We start from the raw sequence: 12,996 nt of genomic DNA, 5'->3' as shown, positions 1-12,996 counted from the left end.
GTGGTGCTGGTCACCAGGGGGTGATGCTGCAGGTGGCATTGGGCCAATCTGTAGCGTAGGTGCCCACTGGATCTGCAGGCACTTTGAGCTTGTCCAAAATTCACTAGTTAAGCAAAAGCCACAGTCACAGGACCATCCTCTGCTGCTGGTGGCTGTTTCCAGGGGCAAGCTGGGGCAGCTGGCACTTTTCCAATTGAACCAAAATGCTTGGAGCTGAGAAAACTGAGCACAAAACAAGTTCAGGAAGAAACCCAATTATTTTCCCACCCAAAATACATATCTCTGGATAATGCTAATTGCACATCTCTGAATAATGTTAATTGCACACAACCTCTGTGAAGACATATGTAGTTAATAATACCTTGGTCTTCAAATATCCTCTTCGGAACTCATGAATATAACTAAAATGCATCATTTTTGTCCCTTTAAACACTCCCTGCTTTATCACGAGGCTAATGAGTGTGGTGGGGGGGCGGAGAAGCTGGTTTCCAGCAGGCGATGTAGGTCGTGCTCCAGTTTTTCTTTCTCCAGTAAGCAGCTGTGGGACCTTCTTCCTTCCAAACCTACTCAGTCCCCGACCCAGGGATGCAGCACCGTGCCTGATGGCACCGAGCAGTGGCAGCATGAACTGGAGAAGCGGTGGAGCTCACGGAACCCTCCTCAGCCCACGGCTGTAGATATTTGTGCTGTCCAGAGAACAGGCTTGGAGGGCTTGGCCACGAGCACTGGCTTTTGGGCCATGAGTGCTGGCTTTTGGGCAGATATGGCAAGATGGGTTGGGGTATAGGTGCCTCTCTTGGGGGCTGCTTCCTTGGGAGTTCTGCAGAGGGGTAAGACCAGCATGCTGGCCATCTGGGTGGCTTCTGGTGTTTGCCCCACATGCGTGACTCCAAATTGAGATATTTGCTTTTCTAGATGGTCTTGAGGACCTTCCAGAAATTTAATTTCTCCACTCCTGTGCTCTCCACCTCACTTCTCTTTGTGTCCCCACACTCCCAGGGTTGCTCGGGGACGTCCCTCACCACCACTGTGGTCTCTGCCTGGCTGCGTGAACCCTGCATGACAGTCCTGGGGGGGATGTACGGCTCATATATGGGAATCTGGCTGTCTCCGAGACTGGTAAATATAGCTGCAGCGGGAGCATGTCTGCATGCGTGTGACAGTCTGTGCAGCCAAGCTCTATTTTTAGGAGTGCTGGCAAAGGACACACACACACACACACATCTAATCACAGCTTCTCCCAGGCAAATGTTCCCTTTCTCTGGGTTTCAAGCCATGCTTATCAATTTTCTCTGCATTGTTTCCGTCCCTTCTTCTGCGACATGTCAGTCTGCTGTGGGGAGGAGGGAGAAAATGAGCTGTGATGGGAAAGAAAGTTGGGAGTGGGAGATGCCTGAGTGGGAGCAGGGTCTGCCTCCCAGACTGGGTGATGCTTTTCCAGCTAACAGCCCATCCTCATGGGTGGGCTCGGGGGATGCTCCATGGGCTGGGTATCCACTGGGACAGCTTGTGGTTTGGGGGAGCTAGATGGAAAGGTGGAGAGTGCTGAGATGTCCCCCAGACACCTAGTTTTGCTTGTAGGATGATGGAGGAATGGGAGGGATGGGTGCAGGGAGGAATGCTGGAGGCTGAGTGATTAAAACCAACCATCCTCCAGGCTGTGATTTAGTGCCGTTGGCAGGAAGGGGCTGTTAATTTATTAAGACTTGCAAGATGTCCAGCTTTTTTTTTTTTTTTGGTATGCTTTCCTCTTGGCATGGCTCTCCAGGGAGGGATGACATTGGTGACAGGTTGGTAGCGTGGTCATTGGAGGTCCTGGTGGGTATCCAGCCTCAGGTGTGTTCTAGGCTGGACAACCCCAAAATCTCACAGTGCCAGCAGCTTTCCCCAGCCGTGCTGCTCACAGCTCCCCTCAGAACAAATATTCTGATTTATTCAATTCACCTCGAGGGCCAGGGAAGCCACATGTGGTTGAATTTCACAGGGTGACGACCTCCAGCAGACCCATGTCTGGGGGGTGATAGCGCCTGTGCCAGCTCCAAGGCATAAATATTTCTATAGGTGATGCTCCTCGGCCAAGAGAAGTATATTTTTCCTCCAGCCGATTTGCAGGCGGTGGCAAGACAAGCTTCTCAGGGTCTCTCCCTGACTCATTAAGTGGTCAGAAGCAATTAATTTAACCCCTCACTTTCTCCATTTGGAAAGACAAGGGATTATTAATTGCCCTTGGAGGTGGCAAAGATGGATGAAGCCAGTTAACGCTTGCCCTGAGCTTTCAGTAGAGTTTCTGTTTGCTTCAGATAATGAAACTAAACCAGTTTGATCCCCCAAACTTAGCAGAAATCCTGGTGGTTTTAGCTAAAATTCTCCTTATCTAGCACTAAGAGCAAGTAAAAATTCCTTGTGGTCTAAGCAGGACTGTGGTGTGGAGTCTGACATTTTTAATCTATTTTATTTTTATTTGAGGGGTGGGGGAGCAAAACCTGCTTTTCTCAGAGCTGGTTGCAATATAGACTTTTTTTTAGTTCAGTGTCATAAAGATATAAAGAATATTCTGAAGCAGAATTAACATTATTTTGTTAGAATTCTTGGTGAACAAGACCACTGACATTGTCCTAGTTGATATGCTGTTTGCATTGACGGGACTTCAATTTCTAATGTTCAAATGAAAAGTTTGAAACTGTTTTTTCAAGCAGAAAGCCATCCTAAAAAAAATAATAAAATGCCTAAATAGGCCCTATTTTTTTGTTTTGTTTGAAATTTAGCAGAAAAAGGCAAACTGGGTGTTTGCCAGGAAGTTGGGTCAATAAATCTCCTTTTTTTTTTTTTTTCCACGAAAAAGGATGGTGGCGGTGGCCAGCCTGGACAAGCCATTTCTAAATCCAAGCTCAAACCAAAAAAAGCCATCACAGGAGGTAGCAGGGAAGAAAATGGCTCTAGGCAGAGATGCCACCTGAAGGCCCTGTCCCTGCCAGCTCTCCCTCCTCCAGCTGATGTGACAAAACTCCAAAGAAATATATTTTCTAAATGGGCTATTTGCTTTCCTTTACCATTTGCCATAAACACAGCTTTTTGTCTCATAGCAAAGATGCACTCTTGCTTTTATAAGCCCGTCTTAAGCACCACTTCTTACATCAATGGCTTTAAATGAAAAAAAGAAAGCTCTTTTGAATACAAATGTGGCATTTACTTCCTTAATGCCTCTCTTGTGCTAAGCTACCTTCAAACCCATCAGAGACACTTTAATATATTGAACAGAACTCCCCTCATTTTGATGCTAATGCAGCATTTCATGCAGATAATGTGCTTGAATCATGCACTGAAATACATTAAAGGTGAAATCTAGAGCTTCAAGGAACCGCTGGTGGCTCAGCTTTCTCCTCCTTCCCCATTTGCATCTGCAAGCCAGGTCTTGCCAAGCTCCCTGGCAGGTCCAAGGTTGAGCTTGTCCTATATAACTTGGTTTGTCTTTTAATTTAATTTAAAAGAAAACCCAAATCACCTGATTTTTCATACCATTTCATTGCAATGGGATGTTCACTTGTGGGACTCCTTGCTGCAGGATGTTCCGGAGGACAAAATGGGCTTTGCCAGCTTGTGAGAAGAGGTTTCAGGGGGCTTTTAAGCACTGTCTGTGTTCAGCCTCTGGCATCCCTGTGCCCAGGGCATGCTAAAAGCCAGAAATGAGTGTCCAAATCCAGGAAGAACATCTCTGCACACTTGTTTTGCTGCTTGCAAGCTTCCACATCTCCTCTTGGTCTTCTTTGGAGGTGGGAATTACTGATCCCACCTGGAAGTTTTATAACATTCCTGTTCTCATAATGCTTGATACCATCAGCTGGGTGTCCTCTGGTGATGGGAGAGTGCTGGATGCTTCCATTCACTGTCCGGAGTAAAAATTAATAATAAGCTCCAAATCTGGGTCAATGTGAACTGAATCTTTTTTTGGGGAAAAAACATTTTTTAGAGTTTACATTTTGGGTCAGCAGGTGTCAGAGGACCTGACAAGAAACTCTTTGTTTAAAAGAAATTAATTTATTTGTGGAAACCTCATTTTGTTTTGAAGAAATCAAAGGCAGGCACATCAAGGTTTGGAAAGACTTTCAACTGTGCTTTTCTGTGAGTGTTATTAAAAAAAAAAAGTCTGTTTTCTGCTGAAACTCCTGTGATCTGGGTCTGCGAGTGCCTGTGGGCCCCAGAGGAGCTGTTTCACCCTAGGTGGGACATACTTGTGTCCAGCATTTACTGCCCTCAGCATGGTGCAGTGGCTGAATAATCCCCTGCAAAGCTGCTTCCAGGTGCAAAGGAGAGCAGGTGGAGGCTCTTCGCTCCACTCTTGCAAATTAGGTTCATTCCTCTTAATGCCACTCACTAATGAGCAGCTATCCCTTCAGCAAAGCCCGAGGAGGGGCAAGGGGGGGGGTGTTAGCTGTATTACCCGCCCTGTGGAGCAGCTTGGTGTCTTCTACTTGCATGGGAGAAAAAAAATGTCCCTGCAGAGAGCTTCATCCCTGGGGCTTTTTTTACTGTTCTCAGCCTCAGGAGGTGGGATAGTCCCTTTTCCCATCCCCCCAAGGATGCCATTGTATGCTTGGTGGTGTATTAATCTCAAGCTTCTGTTGCTGTTCAGATGATGACCCTTGTGCAGACTTTCCTGGATGAACACACTTGCTACTCCATCACTTTGACCATGCTAAGGTGAGACCGACCCAATTTACTGGAGGGTTGGGCTGGATGCGACAACCCTGATGGAATAAGGATGGGACCCTCTCTGTGTGGGTAACTCTGGTGTCCAAACTTAATAGTCTGGAAGGAACGTGGGTCTGGGGGAGACCCAGGTGCAGATCCTGGTGATGATGTGACCACTGTGAATGTGACTTCTGGGGAATCTAAAGAAGCAGGGAGGGGAAATGAAACCTTTTTCATCACTAGTATGCTCAATCCACTTTGCTTCATGGAAATCATCTTCTTAAAGCAGCTCTGTCCTTGCTGCAGCCCAGTCTTGGAGGCTTTCCAGCAGCTCCAAGAAGAGGCAGGGTCCCTGGTCAACAAGATTAAGCTGGAGGTGGAGCTGTGCAGCTCTGCTTGTCTTCCTGCCTAAAGATGGCTCAGTCCAGGTGACATGACCCTTGCCAGAGCATCCCATGGCCCTTTCCTTGCTGGCAGTACCATCTCTGCCAGCCCAAAGTCCACTGGTAAGGGTGCAGGGCCACCAGCCCCGAGACTGGGACCAGATCTTTGCTTGGGTTGAAACGCCCTTGTCAAAACCCCACAGGTATCTATCCTGGTCTGAACCTTCCTCTGGCCACAGACCCATCTCCCCCATTAGGATAACTGCCACTGACATTTCAGTAGCACGTTTCTTCCCAAAGGGATTCCTGGATCACTTCAGCTGCTGCTGCTGAACCGTGGCCACCAGTGAGGCTGGGTGCCCATCCCTCATCCTCCCTTGCTGGCAGTCAGGGCAGGGGGATGCTGCTCAACACATCCCTGGGCAAGGTAAGAAAGCATTGTGATGAATGACTCAGAAGGGTGGGAAAGGGGATAATTTGGAAGGAAAACCATGGGAAAATGTGGATGAAAGCGTGGGGATGGTCTCCATTGCTGGGTTGCTAGGCAGGGCCTGGGGTGATGTGTGAGTGGAGCACATCAAGAGGTCACCCCAGACCATGCCATGACTTTTCTCACATCAGTTCATTAAAAAGCTTCAGTCCTGGCGAAGGTGTGGTACAGCCTCCTGGGTCTCAGTTGGAGTGGGCATGGCAGAGGCAGCCCAAAAGGGAGGGGGGTCACTGGGTCTGGCTGTCCCCAGCTTCAGCAGGAGGTCTAGGGAGATGATGGGTATATATCAGTGGAGCTGGTGTTTAATGTTTCCCCCCAAGCCAGCTCTCCCAGGCTGATGCATTTTCTGTGCCATGGATCTGCTTCGTGTCCCTGCTTACAAGTGTCTTCTTGCAGGTGGTACCTCAGATTGTGGCTGAGCATCTCTGGTCCATCCTGTCCTCCTGCCACTGATGCAGATGGGTACAAGCCGAATGCATGGAAGGAGCCTGGGCTGGACAGAGAGATGCAACCTGCCTTCCCAAACCTTCTCAAATGCAAAGGTCTGAGGGACGAGCTGCTCTGTTACTGCAGGAGGTGGAGGAGGGAGTGCGCAGCACTGAACAAATCCTTTCTGACAGCCGGGAAATGCCGTGGCCTTTGCGATGGAGCTGAGCTGACGGGCGGCACGACTCCCTGGGCAGGCTGAGCCTCCTCTTCCAGCGCTGCTCGGCAGGGACCGTGCCTGCAGTGGCATGATGCTTGGAGATGGAGTCAGCAAAGGCAGGCTTGGACCCCTTGGAGGGGGGCTTGGAACCCCTTGGAGCCCCCCTTGGATGGGGCTTGTACTTTTGCATACAGGGTGCAAACTACATCCATACCTTGTTGTCCCCTTTTCAAGCCTTGTTGCTGCTTTTACCCCCTTTCCCCATTTGCTCAGTGCTGGACGTGGGTCTTGAGCCCCCCCCCACTGCAGTGAGCTCAACCGGTGCTGGGTTCACACCTGCATTCCAGTGGACCTGCAGCAGTGCCTGCTGAGATGGACGGGGTTTTACATCAAAGTGGAGGAAATCTCAGGGCTTTTTTGAACACCAGTGAGATGCTGGGCAGCTGGAGAGCATTGCTTGCCATCCTCAGTCCCAATTTTCTTCAGCTTTCAAGTGTTTTCCTCTCCATGAACCATCGTGTTCAAGCAGGATGGCATCAGCTGGGCACTGTGAGAGCCTCTCTGGGGCTGGGAGATCTTTCTTTTGCGAATGATGGGGTTTTAGGTGTTTCCCCTTCCCTGGGATGAGCTGAGCCCCTCTGCCCCATACCCAGAGCCTGCGGGGGCTGCACTTGCCGGGGCTTGTCCTCACCCCCACCAGCACCATCAGCCAAGCTCATTTCCCCAATTAAACATTATTAGTCTTTGAGCAAAAGGAGGAAGGAGGCGGCAAGGAGGGATTTTTATTGGGAAATCGTTTGTTCCTTAATTGAATTGCTCCCGTTAACAGAGGCGAGGAGAAAAGGAACAAAAAGCCAAACGGGAGGTAAAGGCGCTTAATTCACTTCTGCTCGAGAGGAGCTAATATTAATAAACTTCTGGATGAAAGGATTTGCAAGGGTTTGTTAGAGGGATTAACTCCAAAATGGTGATTAGATTTCCCGCAATAAACTCACCGATAAACAAGGGAGCTGGTGAGATGCAGATGTCGTCCCTGTGAGGGGTGAGGTCCCTCCCAGCTGCCAGGCCTCCAGCGGAGGAGTCGGTCCCTGCTCCAGGGCAGGGGCTTCCTCCAGGTTTACCCCAAAACCAAGCAGAGGTGATGTCCTGGGCCCTTCCCAAGGGGGCCTGGATGTTGCTCGGTGAGGATCCTGCAAACCTGAGCCTGGGTGGAGGTGGCACAATTTAGAAGAACCATATGGACCAAGGAGCAGGATCTGGGAGCCGCTTGGGTGCCCGTCCTCGCAGTGGTCCCCCCAGCCAGGTCCCACCCCGGGGATGGATGCTCAGAAAAGCCTGTATGTGGCCATCCATGCAGCTTTTCCGTGAGTATGGTAGGTGGGCACTGGTGTTTCAGGGGTGTGGGGAGCACTGGGTCCACCTTCCCCCTTGGGGAAGTGAAGGAGGAACTTCTGAGATCTTTCACTTTGCCTTTTTGTTTTCTTTTTAATGAAATATCTTTGTTTCCGGCATCCTGGCACGCTGCTAATTAAAAAAACCAAAACAACTGGTTTGACTTTTGCCTTTTAAATTTTGGTGGTTTTTTTTAAATTTAAAAATGGATCTAGATAGAGGATATAAAAGCCTGAAACAACACATGCCATGCTGGGGCAAAAAGCACACGTTGTTCCAAGGCAAAGAAAATATCTCTGCTTGTCCTCAAACCATTTTTTTTTCTCTTTGATTTTGCTGAAGCTTTCTACAAAAGTTTCTGTTTTGCACTAACCTAAATATTTTTTTTCTCAAGTTTTTGCTTTGTTCCCGGAATTAACTCTCCACGCTGTTACCTGCTCCATGTAGGGGCAGACACAGACCTTCACTGGTACTTTCTCTCTTTTGTCACCCAGCTGAAGAACATGAAGAACAACTGTGCATCCCACCATGCTGCATGTTCAAACCCTGCTCTTCAAGCTCCCACTATCCATCCATCGTCTGCATCAGAGCCACTGCAAGCCATAGGAGCACCTAGGAGGCTATGTCTGCTGAGGTAGGTCTGTGCAGAGTCCCACACCATGCTCTTGCAAGGACCAAGCAAGGGGAAATAGACTCTGAATCTCAGCCAGGGTTGCTGGGGTTGAAGGAATGGCTTGTTTGCTGCCAGTGGTTGCAATCAGGTTGCTCTGCTGATGCTGGACCAGTGTGAGACCTTCTCTGGTTCGTGATGGGCTCTTGAGAACAGAAAATCTGGCCGGTGAAGGAAGAAAGAACTAAAAGCTGGTTCAGAGGTTGATGCTGGCTGCATGTTGATGGTCTTCAAAGCACTGCTTGCATCGTACAATGATTGAGCATCCTTTAGCACGTGGAGGCACCCAGCCGTGCAAGCACTTTGGAAACAGCAGGCTAACCATTTTTTCCCCCATAACAGAGTGAAAAATTAATGCTGTCCCCATTTCTCAGAAAACAGGACCCAGAGTAGTCCAGACCACCCAACATAAAGATGCCCAAATCCGCTGCTGTGGTACCCAGCCCTGGAGAGGCCCATCGGAGCAAATCCGGTTGCAGCTGAACAGCTATGTCCCAGCTTCAATGGGCAGGCAGAGCTGTTTTGATTTCATTATGCACACATGTTTCCTTAAAGTGGAATATTTAAAAAGGGAAGGGGGAAAAAAATATCATTCAGAGGGTCATCGTCACACTCCAGGCATCAACTTTTATCTGTTTCAAATGATTATGATCAGATAAGAATGCCATCCGAGGTAGGGCTGCTAGGGTACCTACCTTACCCCCTAATTCCTGCTCTTGACAGTCTGAGCTTAAACTCTGCACTGAGCTTATGAATAAGTAAACAAAAAAAGTCAAAACCAGCAAAAATGTGCTTGGAGGGAGCTGGGGGTGCTTGGGCAGGGCTGAGATGACAAATGCAAAAAAGGGATTTGGTCCTTGCTCTGTCCTGGGGATTGGAGGACTTCAGGGAGGGTATCAGCGATGACATAGGAATGAGATTAAGCTGGAGAAACGTGACTGAGAGTGCATGGGTTTGCTGTTCCTCTTTTCTTTGGTGCATCCTGGGTTTATTCATAATTTTAATACTTTCAAACCACCCAGAACAACACATTTTGGTGTTGTTTTCTTAGGGCAGAGCAGAAACCTTAGCCTTCTGGGATGGGAAGGTGTCCCCATCTCCTGTCTGAATATTCATCATTCCCAGCTTTATCCAACAGGACAAACCTGCTTTCTCCTCCATAGCCTGCCCTCTCTCATCCCTCCCCTTCTCCTTGCTCTGGCCATCCTCAGGGCTTGGGAAGCCTGGGGAAGGAGAGTCCTGGCAGTCAGAATGGTTTAGAGCTGATGAGGCCCTTTGGGCAGCCACACCTGGAGGCTCCTGAGGGGGATGCAAGGGTGGTATGGTCACCCTTGTGACCCTGGAAATGGATCCTTGTGCATCCCTGGAAATGGGTGGCTGCTGACTCTGGGGATGTGGTGACTCACAGACTGGCAACCAGTGACTCACGGGCAGGTGCTGTGGGATCGTCCAATAAGAATTGGCCTCAATTTGCTCCAGCAAGGATGGGGAGGCTGGAGGGAAGGTAGTGCCCCCACAGTCAGCTCTAATTGCAGCCACAGCCCCCCTCGTGTGCTCACCGGTACCCCTTACACATCCTTGGAGATCCCAAATGGGCAGCACAGCATCCTGACCCATGGTGTTTGCAGGACGTCCCCAGCAGCTCCCGCCAGCACTGTGCCCTCCTCTTGTACCCAAGGTGTCCCCATCTGCCACCCACCTTTTGTCCTCAGCCTGTATGGCTTTGAGGAGAGGGGATCTGGTCCCCTCCTGGGCTCCCCCAGGGATGCTGCCCTCTCCCAGCATCCTGGACCTCCTTGGCTCAACAATCCCTGGTCCATGGGGCCGAAGGAGTTCCCTTTCCAAGGCTGCTTTCTCCCCAGAGGGTTATTTAAATCCTCTCCCTGTGCTAAAGTGATGCTGCTGAATGACAAGAACACACCATGGGATGAAGGCAAGGGTATAGCACGTGTTTCTCCATCCCAGAGCAGGGAGGACGGAGGGTTATTGCTACCTCAAACCTGCAGCAATGCTGGAGCCTGCTTTTGCCAAGCAACCTCGAGACTATTTTTTTTATTAGATCATCAGGTCAGCTGATAAAGATAACTTGACTTAATGCACTTTGACTTCTGTGAGGCATTTGACTTAATCGTGCATCCCAGTCTGATAAAAATCCAGCACTGCACCAGCCCTGCGCAGCCTGTGTTAAATGGTTTAAAAGCCGGTTAATGGAGAGATCGTCAGCGTTGCTCTTCTTGCTCTTTGCTATATTTGTCACTGAGCTGAAAAACGATATAAAATAAGTGCTGGACATATTTGCAGATGCTGAAATGTGGTGAAGCAGAAAGGGGAAGCAAATAACCCGTTAAATAGGGATGGCCCCAGTGGTGTGGAGAGCTGGGGCTTTGCCGAAATCCATCTGCTGTTGAACTCCCGAGGCAGCCCCGGGGATGCTGAGGACAAACAGGAGAGGATGTGACATCTGTGTCCGCAGGGAAGAGCCTCGGTGGGGGGGATTAGTCAGGCTGGAGGTGCTCACAGGGAGGGGAAGGGGATATCTCAAAGCAGATGGTCTTCAGTCAGGACCAGCACCAACACATCATGTCCCCAGCATCTATACCTGTTATCGGTGCTGGTGGGGAAACTGAGGCACAGGGCAGCCCCGCAGCATAAGGACTGCATGGAGATGGTTTCTCCAACCCAAAATCATGTAATAACTCTACTTTTTTTTTTTTTTGGAGTGTGGATCTAGGGCTGCCCCTGGGGCTGAGCTTTCCATGTCCCTGCACAGCTGCGGATGCTGAAGCCAAGTGCTCTCTCTGATACTCTGCTTCTCTTGTTTCCTGACCCTGCCACCCTGAATTGTTGGAAAAATGCCTCTTAATTGCTAGACACTCACTTCTCTGCTAATTAACCACCTTGCAGGCATTTAGTAAATGATGCTCTTTGTTCATAATTACCAGGAAAAGGTGATTCCTACCTCCCAGAAGCAAACTCATTTTCACCTACTGGGAAACATATTTTCTTTTCTTCTTTTAAATTTGGTGGGCTGAGAGAGCTGCGTGTTTTACGGAGAGGCAGGCCTGGCTCCGGAGGGTAGTTTGATCCTGCAAAGTGCTGTGTAGGGATTCGAGGGGAGTTGTTTGCTTTTCTCCAGTCCCTTCAGAGAGCCTTGGAGCCAGCCCAAGGGCTCCATTAGCTTTGGCTCTAAGTCTGCCCAAGGACCCTAGCTGGGCATTTCACCTGGTTTCATCATGCAGCATCTCCATTTAATTTTATTTAGGTCCCCTCTTGTGTTTTAAGGTTTATTTTGGCGTGTGTAGAGGCAGGCATCATTCCCCTGGTATGGTTCCTGCTTAGCTGAGCTCCTGTATCAACAACTCCCTCCATTGCTTGCACCATTGCAGCAGAAGGGAAAACTGAAGCACGAGGCCAGGAGCACCTCGGTCACCACGGAGGTCGGGTGGCACCTGGTCTGTGCTGTCTCAGACATCCCAGTGGGAACAACCCAGCCCTGACACTGGGGACGGTCCAGCCCCAGGGCTCCACTCCCCCAAAGGGGTGTGAAAGCCCCAGGGTCTGGTCTAGCGGGACAGGCGATCCAGCGCTGGAAATTGCATGGACCCAACACAATTCATTTCACTTGTGGTCCCTTGCAGCAGCTTGCTTCGGCACAGAACCACCAGCCCCGTTTCCGACCCAGCTGTCACATCACTGTTTGATATTCCCCATGAAAAACCCGGCAGCGAAGCCAAGAAGTTATTTCCCCTCTGCAAAATTGCCCAGGGAAGAGCCAAGTTCAGCTTTTCTATAAATAGCCCTGGCCACAGTCATGGTGTTGTCACACCGGCTCCTGTGCCGAGTCGTGGCCTCTGCCCTGAGCCCGGCTTTGCTAACTCAGCACCACTTTGCTAATTCAGCACTGATTTGCTAACTCAGCACCGCCAGAGCGCATGGTGTTGACCCTTGACTTGGAATGGTGTTGACCCTTGGCTTGGAATGCCGGGCCAGCCTGGTCAGCTGCCCAACGCAGGCATTTGCACTGTTGCAGCCAGCGGCCGTCAACTCCTCATCAGACCTGGTGAGTGAGGTATTTCCAGTGATCCAGAAAGAAAACTTCCCTTTTCCTTGCAGTCTTTGCACAGTATTTGCATGGAATACTGAATTTTAGAGTGCTTTTCCGCTCAGGGAAAGCAAAGTGCTGGGGACCAGCTCCTTGCAGCAGCACCCTCCACGAGGAGCAGCATCCTTGGTACTGGAGAAGGTGAAATAGGTACAGTTAAACACAGCCAGCCACGAAGCCCTTGCAAATGCCAAGTGTGGACTTCAGGCTCTGTCGCGTGATGTTATCTAGCCCAACCCGCACCCTGTGGCCCTTGCAGAGCACCCCCTGATCCGGCTCCATCACCCACCGGCTCTGGGGACTGACCGCTTCCCAGGAGGGAAGGCTGACGGGAGAGGCTGTAACTCCACTGGTGCTCTCCCAACTGATCTTCAAAAGCGCTTTGGAGTTGGGGGAATCGGTGAGGTGGGGTCTGTCTTTCTTTCTTTCTTTCTTTCTTTCTTTTTTTCTTTCTTTTTCTTTCTTTCTTTCTTTCTTTTTCTTTCTTTTTCTTTCTTTCTTTCTTTCTTTCTTTCTTTTTCTTTCTTTCTTTTTCTTTCTTTCTTTCTTTCTCTTTCTTTCTTTTTCTTTCTTTCTTTCTTTCTTTCTTTCTTTCTTTCTTTCTTTCTTTCTTACTTTCTTTCT

At 49.5% G+C, this 12,996-nt stretch overlaps 2 protein-coding genes across 4 annotated transcripts in view; one reads left to right on the top strand and one right to left on the bottom strand.

Moving 5' to 3' along the window:
• The window catches only part of LOC308067845 (immunoglobulin superfamily containing leucine-rich repeat protein-like), a 142,327-nt gene that overhangs the window by 9,754 nt on the left and 119,577 nt on the right, over positions 1 to 12,996 (top strand). The gene's annotated exons all lie outside the window — the stretch shown is intronic.
• INSYN1 (inhibitory synaptic factor 1) overlaps positions 1 to 12,996 on the bottom strand; it is a 61,028-nt gene that overhangs the window by 35,747 nt on the left and 12,285 nt on the right. Inside the window, exon 2 of one of the 3 annotated variants that reach the window (XM_080397377.1) lies at positions 1 to 12,942. This exon is cut by the window's left edge and continues 20,574 nt beyond it. The gene's annotated coding sequence lies outside the window, so the exon portion shown is untranslated. The other 2 variants (XM_080397379.1, XM_080397378.1) reach the window with 2 other exon arrangements.

This window comes from Falco punctatus (genome assembly GCF_963210335.1).
Source record: "Falco punctatus genome assembly, chromosome: 7".
Classification (NCBI taxonomy): Eukaryota; Metazoa; Chordata; class Aves; order Falconiformes; family Falconidae; genus Falco; species Falco punctatus.
Note: the sequence above shows the minus strand (reverse complement) of the source record. Positions and strands in the feature narration are given on the sequence as shown.